This window comes from Haliotis rubra, unplaced genomic scaffold, assembly GCF_003918875.1.
Source record: "Haliotis rubra isolate DU_JTF1 unplaced genomic scaffold, ASM391887v1 Scf920, whole genome shotgun sequence".
In the NCBI taxonomy this organism is placed as follows: Eukaryota; Metazoa; Mollusca; class Gastropoda; order Lepetellida; family Haliotidae; genus Haliotis; species Haliotis rubra.
In genome coordinates, this window is record NW_025767658.1 from 171,353 (window position 1) to 179,194 (window position 7,842).

The following is a 7,842-nucleotide window of genomic DNA, read 5'->3' on the forward strand; positions in this document are numbered from 1 at the left end:
CGATTCCCGCGGCCGGACGCCATAAATAAACAGATTCATTTAGAAAGAATATTAACCACTTTCTGTCACGATGGAAGAACTACACACTACATTTCCAAGGTTCCAGCAAAAATATCTGACATTTCATCATATAGATAAACATGTAGATGTCCCACACCTGTCCCATTCTATCTAAGTCCTTATCATGGTGTACAACTCGGCCAACTGACGTGGAGGTCAAATGATAACGTGTTCATTTGAACGCCTTCAGCGACCAGTCCCAGTCGTTGTTTACAACATGAAGGTTTTACTTGTGTGCGCTGCTCTCTGTACTGTGGCTTTTTCAGGTACCACATTGTTTTGTACATCAATATTGTCAATATCTGGTTTCACGGCACAGCTAGATGTTGATACATAACCAAACGTTCAAGTTGTCTTTACATCAAAGCTCTGTTCTTTGGTATTATTTATTTAGCTTATGACCAAAGTCTGATATTGACAAGACAAAATGAACATTAGTTCAAATTATATACGTGGATCGGGTTATTATAGGCCCCGTTCCACTAAGCGATATCAACTCTGCGACAGGGGGCGTTGGGTAGCCAGGTAGTTAAAGCGTGGGTACAATGTGTGAAGCTCATTTCTGGTGTCCCCGTCGTGATATTTCTGGAATATTGCTAAAAGCGGCTTAAAACACAACTCACTCACTCAATCTCTGCGACAGTCGTGGGTCTATGTTAAAGAGGTGGAGTTACGATCACCTTAGCTTTACGATCGCTTCGTTTAACGTGCACAAGATGCTTTCACTGATCAAGGATTATAACTTTACTCTCTTAGTGAAGGCACGACTGTTTCTGCATTCTGTACCTTTCATGCCACTGGTTACAGTACTAGCCTTATTATATGCCATGTGGCATAGTGACCTGGTTGAACCCACAGTCCACCTGTCTGTCAATAATGCCAGCAGCAAAGCAGCAACCAGAGCTGTTAACGTTTCCTTGAAATATTGGGGTTTAGAACTGGCTGTAACTCAAGCGCATGACATAACGCCATACTGGAATTCTGTCTTTTATACAAGTGTATCCATTCTTTCTTTCAGCCCTGATTCGAAGTCAGTCGAATGGTCGGTATCAATTAGCTAAATATACATATATAAGTATTAAGTCAGTACTATGACAGCATTCACTAACGTGATATATATATGTTGTGTGGCTTTGAGTCAGTATAATACAATGTGAAACAGTGTGTGAGATTGTTGCTGTTATTGATTCAGTAATGGACAGTGGGGTGGACGGTGAATGCCTGCAATGTCCAAGATGGAAATGTCAGGATGATTTGCAACCTTAGAGGATCCATGTCTGCATTACACTATCCACTTATTCCACATACAACAGCGCATGCAACGTTCCATTTTGTAGGTATTTGTCCACCGGGCGTCTTTGTGGTCAACTGTTTCGTTGACCCTTGCATGTTCGCCAAATGTCCATCGAACCCAACAGCAACCTGCAGGTAAGGCCGAAGTTATCTGTCCAAAGAGGCAGGTTGAGCTAGTTTGGTGTAAGTGTGCAGTGTGTACCTGTACAGGTAGGCAGGTTGAGCTAGCTTGGTGTAAGTGTGCAGTGTGTACCTGTACAGGTAGGCAGGTTGAGCTAGTTTGGTGTAAGTGTGCAGTGTGTACCTGTACAGGTAGGCCGGTTGAGCTAGTTTGGTGTAAGTGAACTGTGTGTACCTGTACAAGGAGGCAGGTTGAGCTAGTTTGGTGTAAGTGTGCAGTGTGGCTACCTGTACAAGGACGCAGGTTGAGCTAGTTTGGTGTAAGTGTGCAGTGTGTACCTGTACAAGGAGGCAGGTTGAGCTAGTTTGGTGTAAGTGTACTGCGTGTACCTGTACAAGGAGGCAGGTTGAGCTAGTTTGGTGTAAGGGTACTGTGTGTACATGTACAGGAGGCAGGTTGTGCGAGTTTGGTGTAAGTATACTGTGTGTACCTGTACAAGGAGGCAGGTTAAGCTAGTTTGGTGTAAGTGTGCAGTGTGTACTTGTACAAGAGGGCAGGTTGAGCTAGTTTGGTGTAAGTGTGCAGTGTGTACCTGTACAAGGAGGCAGGTTGAGCTAGTTTGGTGTACGTGTGCAGTGTGTACCTGTACAAGGAGGCAGGTTGAGCTAGTTTGGTGTAAGGGTACTGTGTGTACATGTACAGGGAGGCAGGTTGTGCGAGTTTGGTGTAAGTGTACTGTGTGTACCTGTACAAGGAGGCAGGTTGTGCGAGTTTGGTGTAAGTGTGCAGTGTGTACCTCTACAAGGAGGCAGGTTGAGCTAGTTTGGTGTAAGGGTACTGTGTGTACATGTACAGGGAGGCAGGTTGTGCGAGTTTGGTGTAAGTGTACAGTGTGTACCTGTACAAGGAGGGAGGTTGAGCGAGGGTGGTGTAAATGTGCACTGTGTATCCGTGTACGTCCATACGTTAGAAAACTTGGGTTTAACCGTTCAGTATCTAATTTAATACGTAGTGTAACTGTATACGCTTTCATCTTTCCTGCTCAACTCCCAACGTGACACTTGAATACATATAATACGGCATAAAATCGTGTACATTCTCAATACTATTGACAATGAGGTTTAATTTAATGTTTAAATTTCTTCCTTTTTGAGATCTTGAAGTTTTAAGAAGTAACGTACTGAAACACAATGTAATACATAACTGTAAACCTACTGTAAATGAATCTATTTATGTCAAATAATTATTTACTGTTGAAATGTCATACATATGTACATAATCAATGTTGTTGTATTGGAGCGGCATTAAGATAAGCCAATCCTTTTCCTTACGCATAATGAATAAAATTTCTTTAGATCAAATCTCTTCCTGTTTTCAAGTCTTCCAATTCGATAGCTTCCCTTCTATATCTGCTTTTAGCTCCCCAATACGTCACTGACATTGACATCGAATATCAGACACCATCTTACTGGCCTTTAATGAGTTCATCTTACAAACCCAATACCCGACGTGACCTTGGTTATATACACGGCGTAAAATCACAATCATTCTCGATAATATTGACAATGAGGTTTCATTTAATGTTTGAATGTCTTTCTGTTTTTAAGGCCTAACTACTGTGGCGGTTGCATTGCCGACTTCTACCTGGGAGGTAAAAAGCTTGATTGCGGCAGTTCAATCTGAATGACATATGACAAAATGAAAAATAAAATGGTCTCTCAATAACCACATTCTTTTATCGCCTTTGTCCGTGGGGTAGTGTATGGTACGTCTCCCCCTGAAGCAGACTGACGGCGGAAGACACGAAGATCCGGGCTAGAATTGGTCTTCAGTAACCCATGATCGTCGTAAGAGGCGACTAACGGATCGGGTGGTCAGGCTCCCTGACTTGGTCGACATATGTCATCGTATCCTATTTACGTAGAAAAATGTTCATGGTATTGATCACTGGTTTGTATGGTGCACACTCGATTATTCATATACTGCCCATAATAACAGTTTCATTTCTATGTTCAAATGATAAATGTGTGTAGTTATCGTACGGATATATGCGGAAAGAGAACCATTAATTAGTTCACAAATACGTTAACACATACAACGGAGAATTGCAAATTTATGTAAAATATGTACGCATTGTATATGGACCCGTGGCCTACATACTGAATAAAATACTTGACATTAAAGGAAGTGGCCGTCCATAATAACTTATGTTCCTAACTGAACTGTTCTAGGACCATAAACATTTTCGTTGTTGACACAAGAGCACTTAATTCATCCCAGTGTCAATATCACACTCGGTAGAGCACAATTGATATCGAATTGTTGGGTCGTAACACTGAAGGGCTGTATTCGACTGCCAACATTTCATGTGCAAAGATCCTTGTCTGGTATATTCCGCCATGATTCCTGGCACCGCGTTCACGAGGCGGGTTTAGCTTAAACAACGCGTAACATGTATGAAGGCGGGCTCTTTCATGACATACTTTCAACTCATCACTTATACTCCCGGATTCACTATCCCTTTGTTTATAGTGCAGGCTTCGCTATCAGTTAATTATAGTGCAGGCTTCACTATCCCTTTGTTTATACTGCAGGCTTCACTATCCCTTTGTTTATAGTACAGGCTTCTCTATCCCTTTGTTTATAGTACAGGCTTCACTATCCCTTTGTTTACAGTGCAGGCTTCGCTATCAGTTGCTTATACTGCAGGCTTCACTATCCCTTTGTTTATACTGCAGGTTTCACTATCCCTTTGTTTATAGTACAGGCTTCAATAGCCTTTGTTTATACTGCAGGCTTCACTATCCCGTTGTTTATACTGCAGGCTTCACTATCCCGTTGTTTAAAGTGCAGGCTTTACTATCCCTTTGTTTATAGTGCAGGCTTTAATTTATTATTGCTTTATTTATAGTGCAGGCTTCACTATCCCGTTGTTTATAGTGCAGGCTTCACTATCCCTTTGTTTATAGTGCAGGCTTCACTATACTGCAGGCTTTATTATTCCTTTGTTTATACTGCAGGCTTCACTATCCCGTTGTTTATAGTGCAGTTTCACTATCCCTTTGTTTATAGTGCAGGCTTTAATTTATTATTCCTTTATTTATAGTACAGGCTTCACTGTTCCTTTGTTTATACTGCAGGCTTTATTATTACTTTGTTTATACTGCAGGCTTTAATAGCCTCTGTTTATAGTGCAGGCTTCACTATCCCGTTGTTTATACTGCAGGCTTCACTATCCCGTTGTTTAAAGTGCAGGCTTTACTATCCCTTTGTTTATAGTGCAGGCTTTAATTTATTATTGCTTTATTTATAGTGCAGGCTTCACTATCCCGTTGTTTATAGTGCAGGCTTCACTATCCCTTTGTTTATAGTGCAGGCTTTAATTTATTATTCCTTTATTTATAGTGCAGGCTTCACTATACTGCAGGCTTTATTATTCCTTTTTTTATAGTGCAGACTTCACTATCCCTTTGTTTATACTGCATTCTCTATTATTCCTTTATTTATAGTACAGGCTTCATTATCCCTTTGTTTATACTGCAGGCTTCACTATCCCGTTGTTTATACTGCAGGCTTCACTATCCCTTTGTTTATAGGACAGACTTCACTATCCCTTTGTTTATAGTGCAGGCTTCACTATGCCTGTGTTTATACTGCAGGTTTCAATATCCCTTGGTTTATACTGCAGGCTTCACTATCCATTTGTTTATAGGACAGACTTCACTATCCCTTTGTTTATACTGCTGGCTTCACCATCCCTTTGTTTATACTACAGGCTTAACTATCCCTTTTTTATACTACAGGCTTCACTATACCATTTTCATTCTGCAGGCTATACCTTTGCAGTCCTAATCCCCATTTTATTGTACAACATCTCCTCACGCTTGTATATATGCCTCTCTATTCAAATTCTCTTCTTCACTTGCTTGATAACGGTGTTAGAACCTACACCGAAACGTTGCTCTCACTGTCCTAAAGAAGTTGTTCATCTATATATTGTCATCCTTTCTAGGAGCTCCAACTTCTAACTACCTCTCAAGTAACATCATCTTTCCTTGGAAGATACAGAGAACTCCCCACATTGATATTGCATGACACGCACCACATGCGAATACGCGAACCCTCTGTTTTATGGTAAAGATAACTTGAAACTTTGGCACAAATTTTCATGGAAATAAAAGATAAATACATGACACGTTTTGTAGATAACGACACCTTTTTAATCTTTATCATGACGTTATAATTAATCTACGTGGATTAACTGTGTGTACTGAATCAGCATTTACCTAATGAAGGAGCAAGACTTAGCTCTAAAACGTCGTGTAAAGAACAACAACAAGTGGTTAATATATCCATTAAACGTGTCATGTATTTATGTTCGTCCAACTTTTAAATGCCATTCAAACACTAAATTGAAAATGTGAAGCCCATTTCTGGTGTCCCCCGCCGTAATATTGCTGGAATATTGCTAGAAGCGGTGTAAAACCATACTCTCTCACTCGGTGAAGATTGTTAACTTCGGTTAAGACAATAGCTATTTGTTCTATAAAAGATATGTATGCCCTGGTGGAGAAGACACACTTAATGCCATCAATATCTTTTGATGTGATAATATTACCTTACCTTCTCTACGGCTGTGTAGGCTTGGGATATGAACATATTGCTTAAACAGAAGATCCCCAATTTAAATATTTAAAAAGGTGATAAGCTACTGCCATAAACTACAATGTAACAATACCCAATGAACCTGTCTAATATTACTACATTAAAATTAAATTATGACCGACACCTGTCTCAAATCGCTTGGGTAAAATGTATAATATATAGATAGAAGTGTATTAACACGTAATAAACAAAGCCCAAATGTAATGTTGCATCAAACTACAAACACATTTGTCAATATATATGTTCGTTATCTCGTGTACACTGTAGCATATCACATCTAGCAACGGGTAAACCCTATTTCTTTACAAAAATATGGCATCCGGGAAATGATAACGTACTATTACAACACCTTCTGAGAGCAAGTTAATAGTTGGGGAGGAATGTAACACGAATCAGCTTAACTTCATTGTAAATTGGTCGTACATCTGTATATAGTTCAGGTATTTCTTGAAGAACAGGCAAGGATGATACCGTATATACCGCAAGTATTTATTATAGAACAGGACGGGATTGTACCGTATATAGCTCAAGTATTTATTGCAGAAGAGGACCGTAAAAGCTTGAAGGTGTTTTTTTACAGAACAGAAAAGGTATATAACGTATTTTCTTCCAAATATAATATATTAATGATACGGAAACACACGAGGTTAATAACCTCTTAATCATATAATGTCATTCTTAAAATTACTCTGAAAAAGAAGCAACTCGTACGTGAATTTATTTGAAGAGAATCGAGCACTCGCGTAGGAATACTTAGCGGTACACCAAGGTGAAGGTCGCTCATGACGGCGGCATATGGTTGTGACTAGTCGCTAATACAGTGCAAACATAACTCATGCTTAAAATAAGATCTTTCTGTCTTAAAAAGAACAACAAAATCGGGCACTGTTTTCTTAGCTTTGTTTCTATTTTCATTGTGGGTAATCACCTCATCAATATCAGTTTCTGATACCTGACGGAAACGATTCGTCGTCTGTATTGTGATCGATAGATCGAAATCCTTGGTTGGTACCTTTCTTAGACGATTGCCTTTCAGTCGTACCTCATAGCCCGTACCTTCAATTTGAACGGAGTACTCCGTTTCATGTTTTCCAAAGTCAACTACTGCAGTAACGACTCCAGAACCTCTGTCATCAATTCTTACAGAATCACAAATTTTGAGAATGGGGGCAGCCATGTTTGTTTACAAACAATGAAAACTCGCGACGACGTCATCAATGAAATGTTAACGTTGTAGGATTTGCATGGCGTGCATGGAGTTTTGTGAAAGTAGTTCGTGGATAGACATAATTTGCATAGTTATCAGATTTGGATACCAAGTTTATCAGATTGCTTTATTGCACCGATAACACCCTCCATTAGATGATAAACCTCAAGTATTTATAGCAGAACAGGACCGTATAAGCTCGGGACACTCCGACCCAAGCGCCCAAAGAGAGACGCCCAGACCCAACGCCACGAAGACAACCCGGTCCAGCCCCAAGAGTCCCAAGGAGGGACACCGCCACCACACCCACGAGTCCCAAGGAAGGACACCCCACGCATCCCAAGGAGGAATAGGTCTGCCGACATGCCAACCAGCGATGGCGACCTCCAAAGCATCTAACTCAACAACAACGTATAAGCTTCATGGTTTTTTTAACAGAACAGAAAAGGTATAAAGTATATACTTCAAGTACCGATTGCAAAACAGTTTTATACAG